The sequence below is a fragment of the Trichechus manatus genome, unplaced genomic scaffold (assembly GCF_000243295.1).
Source record: "Trichechus manatus latirostris isolate Lorelei unplaced genomic scaffold, TriManLat1.0 scaffold00113, whole genome shotgun sequence".
Classification (NCBI taxonomy): domain Eukaryota; kingdom Metazoa; phylum Chordata; class Mammalia; order Sirenia; family Trichechidae; genus Trichechus; species Trichechus manatus.
In genome coordinates, this window is record NW_004444049.1 from 560,978 (window position 1) to 572,537 (window position 11,560).

Below are 11,560 nucleotides of genomic sequence, written 5' to 3' on the forward strand. Positions count from 1 at the left end.
GAGAAACTATTTGTTCTGTAAACCTTCATCTAAAGTACAATAAAAAAAAATAAAAAAAAATAAAAAAAGACAGGGAGACAGAGGAAGGACACCATGCCACACTGCAGCTGCAGCTGGGAGAGACGCATGGAGGGGACTCTCCTCTAGCCTTTCTGGGAAGGAAGGAGTCCACTCAGCAGATGACCTGAATGCAGACTTCTGGCCCACAGAGCTGTGAGACAATACACTTCTGGGCTTACAGGCTCCCCCAGTTTGGGGTATTTTTTTACGGCAGCCCCAGGAAACCCATGCAGACACCAAAGCAGGGCTCCATCCCGCTCTGATTTGGCCCCTGGGACCTCTCCTTTTTATTGCACATCTGTGATCCACCGACCGGAAGGAAGGCCAGAGGAAGGGACAGCACACCGAGAAGAGGGTGTGTGTATAGGAGTGCCCCACACAAGCAAATCCCCTGTAGGGGGCAGCTCATCGTTCTTTCTGCTCCTCCCGGGAGCTCCAAGGGCACTGCAGGGTCCTCCGAGGGCCCGGGCAAGCTCACACGCTGGACAGGTCCACAGGCGGTCTGGGGCTGTCACTGATGTGTGATTTAATGGTGCTGAAACCCCGAACATCTTTGGGCTCAGTGGGAAGCAGACTCATCCTTGGCGTTTGAAATCACTGGGAACTCAATTTGCAAGTGCTGCCTGAGCTTTCCTCCTAAGGCGGCAGGTGTCACTTCCTAGGGGAGCTGGGCAGCCCCGAGGCGGGGACCTGGTGTAAACCTGCACCTCCCGCAGGCCTGTGGAGACTGGCTAGTTCTAGAGACAGATGAAAAGCTCCAAACCGGTCACCATCGAGCCAGCTCCAGCTCACAGCGACCCCATGTGTTAGAGCAGAACTGCACTCCACAGAGCTTTCAATGGCTGATTTTTGGGAAGCAGATCACTAGGCTTTTCTTCTGAGGTACCTCTGGGTGGACTTGAACCTCCAACCTTTTGGTTAGCAGCCGAGTGCATTAATTCACACTGCCCCCCCCAAAAAAAACCAGTTGCTGTCAAGTCGACTCCAACTCATGGTAACCCCGTGTGTGTCAGAGTAGAGCTGTGCTCCATGCAGGTGTTAGAACTGTGCTCTAAAGGGTTTTCAGTGACTGATTTTTTAGAAGTGGATTGTCAGGACTTTCTTCCGAGATGCCTCTGGGTAGACTCAAAGCTCCAACCTTTGGGTGAGTGGCCAAGCTGGTTAACTGTTTGCACCACCCAGGGACTCTGGGGACAGATGAAGAAGGTCCTAATCCTGGAGGACTGAGAACACCCCCCAAGGAGGCCGGTGCTCTGAATACAAATCTCAGGTATGTCCCGACCCGTGGGACCCAGATGGGCTGCCGCTGGGGCTTGGGGAAACAGAGACAGAGCTGCAACCCCGCCCCCATCCTTCTACATGAGCAGGAGAAATGGAGACAGAGCTGCAACCCCGCCCCCATCCTTCTACATGGGCAGGAGTCGCGCAAGCCAGGAAGACTGCTTCCACTCGGGCTGGAACAACCAGCCTGGCTCTCCAAGCACATTGGCAGGAGCCCAGCACCATCTTGGGGACAGAAGCCATGGTGGGGGCTAAGAGACTGAGCAAGCTTTTCCAAGAAAGCCTGGGAATGACCTAAAGAGGCGGTTTACATCTCTCTGTGGACACTGGCAATTCTCACGCTCTACACACTGTGTTCACTCTTTGCTTCTGCAGGTTCTTCTTGGTGGGGTCACCGGGGCTCGGGGAGATTGATGCTTCCAACTGCACAGCCCATCCTCCTACCACCGCCCTTCCCCCTGGGCTCCACTGGCCCCTCGCTCCATAGGGCAGTGGGCGGAGTCCGCTGACAGTGAAGATCCTGGGCCTCTGCTGTAGATGCCGCCTCCCTGCCTGGGGTGATTGCTGGACGGGCACGCCAACCCCCGCCAGTGTGCTCCCGGGACCCATGTTTCCTCCCAGGACCCCTCTGTGTCCTTCTGGATCTGCTGGATCCCCCAGGACTGCCTCCCACTGTGTCTTCCTGGGACAGTCCCCTGTATCCCTCCCGGGATCTCTTCATACCCTCCCATGACCCCTGTGTCCTCCTGCCCCCTACCGCTGTGTCCTCCTGGGACCCCCCCCCAGCCATGTCCTCCTGAACCCCTATGTCCTCCCCCCCAAGTTCTCCTGGGAGCCCCTCCATGTTCTCCTGGGACCCTCCCACCATGTCCTCCTGGGACCCTCCACCATGTCCTCCTGAACTTCCATGTCCTCCTGCCCCCCAACCTCCATGTCTTCCCCCCTCAACCCTCATGTCCTCCTGGACCTCCCCATCATGTCCTTCTGGGACCCCCCCCACCATGTCCTCCTGGACCTCCCCACCATGTCCTCCCGGGACCCCCTCACCATGTCCTCATGGACCCCCGTGTCCTCCCACCCCTGTGTCCCCCTGGGACTGGACTCTCACTGGTTCTTGCATCCTCAGCTTCACTGTCCTGGACGGGCCTCTGGCTCAGTGTGTCCCTCTGGGGAGTACAGACACCTCCCTTTGACCACTTCCTGGACACCTGAGGCTCAGTGTCCAAGAGCAAGCTGGGGGTGACTGACTCCAGTACACCATGGCACTGTCATAAACAGAAGGACAGACAGACATGGAGCAACCAGAGAGCCAAAAATAACCACCCAGAGCTGTCACACGTGTGTGTCTGGATGGTCCACTGGGGTGTTGTTGTGGATTGAATCACGTCCCCCCAAACTATGTTGTCTTAGTTATCTAGGGCTGCTATAACAGAAATACCACAAGGGGGTGACTTTAACAAACAGAAGTCTATTTTCTCATGGTCTAGTAGACTAGAAGTCCAAATTCAGGGCATCAGCTCCAGGGGAAGGCCTTCTTTCTGTGTCGGCTCTGGGGGAAGGTCCTTGTCATCAGTCTTCCCCTGGACTAGAACCTTCTCCTCCCAGGAATCCTGGGTCCAAAGGACACACTCTGCTCTCGGTGCTGCTTTCTTGGTGGTATGAAGTCCTCTACTCTCTGCTCGCTTCTCTCTTTTATATCTCAAGAGATTGCCTCAAGACACAATCCAATCTTGTAGATTGAGTCCTGCCTCACTAACACAACTGCCACCCATCCTCCCTCATTAACATCATAGAGGCAGGATTTACAACATACAGGAAAATCACATTAGATGACAAAATGGTGGACAATCACACAATACTGGGAATCATGGTCTAGTCAAGTTGACATGCACAGTTTTGGGGGGAAACAATTCAATCCATGACATTTTTGGAATCTTAGCCTCTACACCTTGGATGTGATCCTGTTTGGCAACAAGGTGCTTAGTTATATTAGTGAGCTCAAACCAGAGTTGGGTGGGTTCTAAATCTAATCACTTCTAAGTTATGAGAAGAGCAGATGAGACACAGAAGCCCACGGAGAAGACAGACGCCACGTGAGGATTATCTACATGCCAAGGACCCAAGGAATGCCAGGGGTACCGACAAGGAAGGACTCGACAAGGCAGAGTCTTCAATTTGGACTTCTAGCCTCCTGAACTGTGACAGAATAAATGTCTGTTCTTTAAGCCACCCACTTGTGGTGTTTCTGTTACAGCTGCGCTCGATGACTAAGACAGGTGTTCACTAACGCTTGCCTGCTCTCTATGCCCCACGCCCCCGTCCGGACAAGCAGGCAGTCAGACCCCTTGTCTCTCCAAGCCCAGGCGGGGATCAGAAACTGCTGGGTGTCAAGGGAGGCTGTTACTGAGACAATGAGGTCAGGCAAAGTGTCCCACGCAGGGGTCTGGGGAGTATGTCCTTGAGGGCTATGAGGGGAGACGGGACACAGCTCCCCAGGCTGGGAAAATGTTGGGGCTCAGGAGGCGGCAAGCGTGCAGGGAGACGGCCAGCCTGGTGGTTGGACCCTTGTTCTGGGCCTCCGAAAGCCGGGGGCCTCGCCCCTGCCGTGAGCATCTCAGGAACAGCTGCGGGGACCGCAGCCTGTCCCCTGCCTTCAGGGCCTCTGCATGACCAGGAGTAGTTGGTGGATGGGAGGACGGAGGGGAGGGGTCTCAACAGGGACAGTTGACCCTGTTGGGGTCAAGAGGAGAAAGCCCTATTTCCAAAGAGGGTCACATCCACAGGTTCAGAGGCTGGGAATTCAACACTTATTTGGGGGATGTAATTCTATACACAACAGGTGGGGACCCAGGCCTCCAGGCATTGGGGGGTCTGTGTGGGTCCGGCTGAGTACCAGCCAAGAGGGTAGAGACAGAGCGAGGACTGGGAGAATGGCTGGACACATGCACCCAGGCAAACAGCTCCCTCGAGCCAGTGCCCAGTGGCCAATCTTCCCAGCATCCTGCGAGGCTCCTCCAGGCAGGTGGCCTGCATAAGCTGAGCAAGGTCACTCATTACGCCCAGAAGCAAATACATCATCCCAAGTCGCACCCTCTGGGGTCCAATCTGACAGCCTTCACCAACGTGGGTGGCTTGTCTCGAATGCAAGCAATGAAAAGCTTAGTAACCTCACTTGGTCACTGTGTCTTTCCAGCTCCGTCGCCATGATGAGTTTGCAGGTTACCATGCGATTTCTCCTCGAGCTGTCGGGATTTGCTCCGGCAGTCGGTATGCAGATAGAAGGGGGTCGTTGTTGCTGAGTGCCATCAAGTCACTTCCGACTCACAGCGACCCTATAGGAGAGAGCAGAACTGCCCCATAGGGTTTCCAAGGCTGGAATCTTTACGGAAGCAGACTGCCACATGTTTCTCCCTCGGACCCTCTGGTGCGTTCAAACTGCACACCTTTCAGTTAGCAGCCGAGTGCTTAACCACTGTGCCACCAGGCTTCCTGCGAAGGGAGTTAGTGGGACTTTTTTTTTACAAAAAAAGTGAAAGCAGTTTCTGATTATAAAAATTATACGTGCTCACTGTAAAAAGAAAATAGGAAAGTAAAGACAAATTTACAGAAGATAATACCTATCATAGATGCACGCAGGGGATTTTTTTTTTTTTTTTGAGGAATCATTAAATCCTGCACAACTGTATCTTACTTCGCTGATGGCCACAGGGTGAGTGGCAGGAGGCCCCACGGTCTGTGGAGCGGGGCGAGGACATTTTGGACGTGTGTGGCTCAGGTCCAGCGTCCTCGTGAATGGCTGGGTCAGGGTTCTGCCTGTCGGGGGTGTGGGCTGGGTGGGGGCCAGTTCCCAGGACGTCTGGGGCTATTTACACTGAGGCAGTGGCTTCCAGCCAGAACATTCCACAGCATCTTGTCAGGATGCAAATGGAGAACAAGTTCAGGAAGGGCTGCCCAGGCAGCCCGAGGATTAGAAGGACCAAAACCCCCCCAGGCCCCTTTTGGGTCTCAGCTTCCTTTGAGTCCCTTTGATGTCCCACGGCATGGAGAAAGGGGCCATAAATCCCAACAGCTGGAGAGAGGGGCCAGGTGTTGGGAAGGCTGAAAATGGTGGCTCTGGGGCAGAGAGTCCCAGTGACAAGGAGAGGGTGGTGGGCTCAGGTGGCACTTTTTCTTCGGTGGTCAGTCACCCACGGAGCACTTTGTGACCAGGCGCTGTGCGAGGCACGGGCAGAGGAAGAGGGCGGTGGGCACAGGGAGAGGCTGGTGGGCTCAGGGAGAGGTTGGTGGGATCGGGGGGGGGGGGGCTCAGGGGGAAGGTGGTGGGCACAGGTGGTACTTCTTCATCTGTGGTCAGTCACCCACGGAGCACTTTGTGACCAGGCGCTGTGCGAGGCACGGGCAGAGGGAGATGATCCCCCCGCCCTACCGTGGAAAAGAAACAAGAATAGAGCGTGTGATGCCATTTCCTGAACACCCGTTTTCCTTGTGACAGCAATTTGACACTTAGCGCCTGTGACTATCACAGTGAACCCCCAGAAGGTTCTCATCCCCTTTGGGAAAACCCCAGGCTCAGAATGTTCCTGGTTATGCCCAACATCCCACACCTGGTCTGTGCAGATCCCACCTTCAGACTCGGTAATGTCAAACTTTTCCCACCTTTCCTTGTGGTTCTCAACCAGGGCACCTTGGAAGACAGGCCTGGTGATCGGCTTCCAAAAGATCACGGCCTTGAAAACTCTCCGAAGCAGTTCTACCCCGCAGACATGGCGCCACCATGAGTCAGAATTGGCTCAGCAGCAGCAGGGACACTTGGCGATGTCTGGAGACAGTGTTGGTAGTCACACTGCAGAAATGGCAAGGTGGGGTTATGATTGTCATCAGTGGGTAGAAGCCAGGGATGCCGCCAACATTCTACAGTGCACAGCACGCCCCCACCACAGAGAATGATCCGGCATGAAACGTCAGTGGTGCCAAGGCTGAGAAGCTGCTTTGCGTTCTCACCTGTGCTTGGCAGCCATCTTAAAAGCATGAGGGCTGGTGGTCAGCAGAAAGGGAAAAAAAGAAAAGGAAGGGAGGGATGGAGGGGGAGAGGGTGGGAGGAGAGAGGGAGGGAGGGAGGAGGGAGGGACAGAGAGAGGGAGGAAGAAGGGAGGGAGGGATGGAGGGAGGGAGAAGAAAGGGAGGGAGGGAGGAGAAAGGGACAGAGAGAGGGAGGGAGGAAGAAGGGAGGGAGGGATGGAGGGAGGGAGGAAGGAAGGAAAGAGGAAGGTGGGGGGAGAGAGGAAGGAAGGAAGGCAGGCAGGAAGGAGGAAGGAAGCCTCTGGGAGAGCGGGCGTTGGTTCTTGGGAAGCGCGCTACGAGCGTGTTCCTGGTGACATGCAGCCGTTTCTGACACAGCCCAGGAGAAGTCTCACGTCTTGTCCAATCGTCTGTCTCCAGTTCGGCCAAGACCAGTGGCTGGGCCACGTGGGGTCAGAGCCGGAGGTTGAGCTTCTGTGGGCAAAAGTCAGCGCTTCTCTGTCTTCGTCTTTGGTTTCAAGTTCTCAGAAGGAAGCTGCCCGGAGTGTGTGACCCCCTTCCCCTGTGGGTCAACATTCTGGAAGGATCCACAAGGCACATGCCTTCAGGAGAGAAGCTGTGATGGAAGCCTGACACCAACGGTCTGCTTGGCCTTTAGCTTTTACCTGGCATCACGTTGTCCACGGGGGTGCATTTGACTTGCCGTAATGGGCTTGATGGAGGCGGTGGCGGCTCCGTGGTAGATTTCTCATTTCTGTGCGGGAGACCTGGGTTCGACTCCCAGCCAATGCACCCCATGTGCAGCCACCACCCGTCTGTCAGTGGAGGCTTGCCTGTTGCTGTGATGCTGAACGGGGTTTCGGTGGAGTTTCCAGGCTAAGATGGACTAGGAAGAAAGGCCTGGCGATCTACTTCTGAAAATCAGCCAGTGGAAACCGTGCGGAGCACAAAGGTCAGGTTCACAACTGATCATGGGGACCATGCGGGACCAGGCAGTGTTTCCTTCCATTGTGCGTGAGTTACCACAATCCAGGGGCAGCGAACAACGGGCTGGATGGCACTGAGCAGCACCTGATTATGGCTCTCCGCTCAACCACGCCTTTTCCGCTAAATGATTCCTGAAATTAAAAAGAATCAGCCTTATTCCTGTGCCCAAAGAAGTGTGCCAGCTCTCCAGTGTGGGTATATCAGCTTGCCGGACGCGGGAGGGCGTGGGCAGCACAGACACAAAGGCTGGATTATCACTGCCCCTGGTGGATTCTTGGAGGTCTAGTGAAGCTGAGCTTGTAACAGAAAGTTACCGTCCCCAGCTGCTGTTGGATTAACAGGCTGATACATTGGATAAGCACCAAATAATTAAGCACGTGAGTACTGCTGCTTCAGAAATTCTTCAGTAATGGTCAGAAACGACTCATCCGCAGCTCCTGGGCAGCTCGGGGCAGAGGCTGGCTTCCAGTTCATTGCTGGTTAGCAGAGAGAGAGAGGTAGGTGATGCCCGGCTCAGTTCCCAGCCAGGATCAGTCTGCAAGTGCTGGGGGACAGACGGGTCTGCTCACACTGCCCTTGCCCGCACACCAAGCAGCTCCTCTCACCTTCAGGGCCCCTCCTGGGGAGGGCAGCAGGAGCCCTCCCCACTGCCCTTCATGCTGGGGCTGCTTGGAGATCTTTCTGCCACATTACAGGACCCAGACCCTGGAGAGGAAGGGCTGGGTCCAACCTCCCGGCCCCCCAACCCAGCCCAGAGCCCTGCCCAGGCGGGCTGAGGCAGCTGCTGGCAATTAGGTAGAGACACGCTGGCAGCCCTGCAGCCAATGCAGGTGAGCATGGGCTTGGCGTTGGTTGACTGAGGTAGAGAATTAAACTCTCCGGCCACCGTCTAAACCTCTAGGACTTGAGGCCATTGGTGACCTGAGGAAGATGCAGGTGGTGTGTGTGGGAGGGGGCACAGTCAGGGGTTCTGCGGGCAGAAAGCTAGGTTTGAATTCACTGCTTACCAGGTACTGCTCCCCACAGATGGAGGACCAAGGCTCAGGGACTAAGTCACCCTACCCCACAGACAGGGGTGCTAAGGCATGGGGACCAGGTCACCCCACAGATGGGGGCACTGAGGCACAGGGACCAGGTCATCCCACAGATGGGGACACTGAGGCATGGGGACCAGGTCACCCCACAGATGGGGACACTGAAGCATTGGGACTGGGACATCTCACAGTTGGGGAGACTGAGGCACAGAGACCAGATCACCCCACAGATTGGGGGACTGAGGCATGGGTACCAGATCAACCCACTCCACAGACAGGGGTACTGAGGCACGGGGACCAGGTCACCCCACAAATAGGGGGACTGAGGCTCAGGGGCTGGTCACAGGATAACGCCTCAGTGACCTGTGGGCTCTACACTTCCACCAGCCTATTTTCAGCCTCCTCTCTGTGCTATTTAAGGGCTGCAAACCTGTGCCTACCCACTCACTTCCTCCACTGCATCTACAAGTAAGGAGTAGTGGCTTCAGTCATGCCTGCAAATCCCTGCCACTCCCCTCACCAGGAGCTGGCGTCTATTTTCCATCCCTCTGAATACTGGCTGGTCTAGTGACTCGCTGCCAACGAACAGAAGGTGGCAGATGTGGCGCTGAACACCCGAAGCTAGGTCATACACGGTGATAGAGCTTCTACTGGCTCCAGCTCTAGAGCCCAGACGCCATGCTGTGGGGAAGCCCAAGCCACACAGAGGAGACACACATCAGTGTTCTGGCCAACAGCCCAGCCAGCACTCAGCACCAACCACATATAAGGGAGGAAGCCTTTGAGACGACCCCAACCGCAGCCACCATCTGACTATAACCAAATGAAGGATCGACCTAAGCTGAACCACATCACCCTTCCCCCCGCAAAAACCTGTTTGCCATTAAGTGGATTTCACCTCACGGCAACCCCGCATGTTACAGAGTAGAACTGGCCTCCATAGGGTTTTCTTGACTAAACTTTTTTTTTGCCTTTTTTTAATTTTTATTTTATTATTGTACTTTAAGTGAAAGTTTACAACTCAAGTTAGTCTCTCATACAAAAATTTATACACACATTGTTATGTAACCCTGATTGCTCTCCCTATACTGTGACAGCACACTCCTCCTTTCCACCCCTGATTTCCCGTGTCCATTCAACCAGCTCCTGACCCTCTCTGCCTTCTCATCTCGCCTCCGGACAGGAGCTGCCCATTTAGTCTCATGTATCTGCTTGAGCTAAGAAGCACATCCTTTACGAGTATCATTTTATGTCCCATAGTCCAGTCTAATCTTTGTTTGAAGAGTTGGCCTCAGGAATGGTTTTAGTGCTGGGTTGACAGAGAGTCAGGGGGCCATGCTTTCTGGGGTTCCTCCTGTCTCAGACCATTAAGTCTGGTCTTTTCACTAGAATTTGAGTTTTGCACCCCACCTTTCTCCTGCTCCATCAGGGACTCTCTGTTGTGTTCCCTGTCAGGGCTGTCATTGGTGGTAGCCAGGCACCATCTCGTTCTTCTGGTCTCAGGCTGATGCAGTCTCCAGTTTATGAGGCCCTTTCTGTTTCTTGGGCTAATACTTCTCTTGTGTCTTTGCTGTTCTTCATTCCTCTTTGCTCCAGGTGGGTTGGGACCAGCTGATGCATCTTAGATGGCTGCTTGCTAGCTTTTAAGACCCCAGACGCCACTCACCAAAGTCGGATGCAGAACATTTTCTTAATAAACTTTGTTATGCCAGTTGACCTAGATGTCCCCTGAAAGCACAGTCCCCAGACCTCTGCCCGTGCTACTCTGCCCCTTGAAGTGTTTGGTTGTATTCAGGAAACTTCTTAGCTTTGGTTTAGTCCAGTTGTGTTGACTTCCCCTGTAGAGTGTGGTGTCCTTCCCTTCACCTGAGATAATTCTTGTCTACTATCTAGTTATTGACTGTAATCTTTACGGAAGCAGATCTCCAGAGCTTTCTTCCTCGGCAACACTGGGTGGGTTCGAACCACCAACCTTTAAGCTAGCAGCCGAGAGCAAACCATCCGCGACACCCAGGGACCTCACTCCACCCTTTGATGTGTGAAACAATGGTTGTTGTTTTACGTCACTGTGCTCTGGGGTGGCTTGATATTCAGCAACCAATGACTGGAACACAGACTAGGTTCTCACGTGGGGAGCAAGGGCACAGCCTGCAGCCCTTGGGGGTGGTGGGGCGTTAGACACATAAAAAAGGGACCACCATCTGATCCCCTTCTCCACATCAGCTGCAGGAAGACCACTGATGTTTAGTCAGATACTGAGACGAGTACCCTCTGCTTTCATACTTAAATTTCCATAGGCTTTATCTCAACATATGACCTTAACAGTTTTGTTGAAAAGGTGTCACATTTGGGCGAAAAAAAAGGGTTCATAAGCCAAACCGTGGCAGGGTGTGGGAAGGCGCGGGCCAGGGGCAGTCCCCTGCAGAACAGACCCCCTGCCAGCTCCTGTTACAGTCCCTCCTCAGCCGCTTTTCCTGTTCACACCAGCCAGCCAAGGCAAGGTCCATTTTTTCTTCTTCTTCTTTTTTTTTTTATTTTAGGTGTTAGCTCATAATACCAAGCAAACGCTGTTCAAAAGTTCAAATTATGTCATTGCTGCTGGTTCCTCGCTTCCAGAGGAATCGTGAATTTGAGGAGAGCAGCTATTAAGTTGTCTCCTTGGAATTTGTTCTCAACGAGCCTGGGCCCCAATTCCCTTTCCTGCGAGACGGCTCCAGGTTTTTCACAGATTCGCTTTCCATTGTTTCCAATCCTGGGAACCTGTGGTGGGTACGTTTCTGCCGTAACTCTTCTATCCGCCCCCTCCCCGCTGGCGTCACTTCAATGGTCTCCTGGCTTCTCGATATATATATGTCGTTATATATGTCCTTGTTGTCGGTTGTCATCAAGTCAGCTCCAACTCATCGTGACCTTATTATGGGTAACAGAACAAGCATTGCCTGTCCTGCACCATCCTCACAATCACTGGTATGTTTATAAAACCAGTTGCCGTTGAGTCGATTCCAGCTCATGTGTGTCAGAGTAGAACCGTACTCCGTAGAGCTTTCAATAGCTGATTTTTCAGAGGTAGATCACCAGACCTTTCTTCCCAGGCATATGTGGGCGGGTTGGAACCACCAACCTTTCAGTTAGTAGCTGAGTGCTTAACTGTTTGCACCACTCAGGGTTTTATATATATA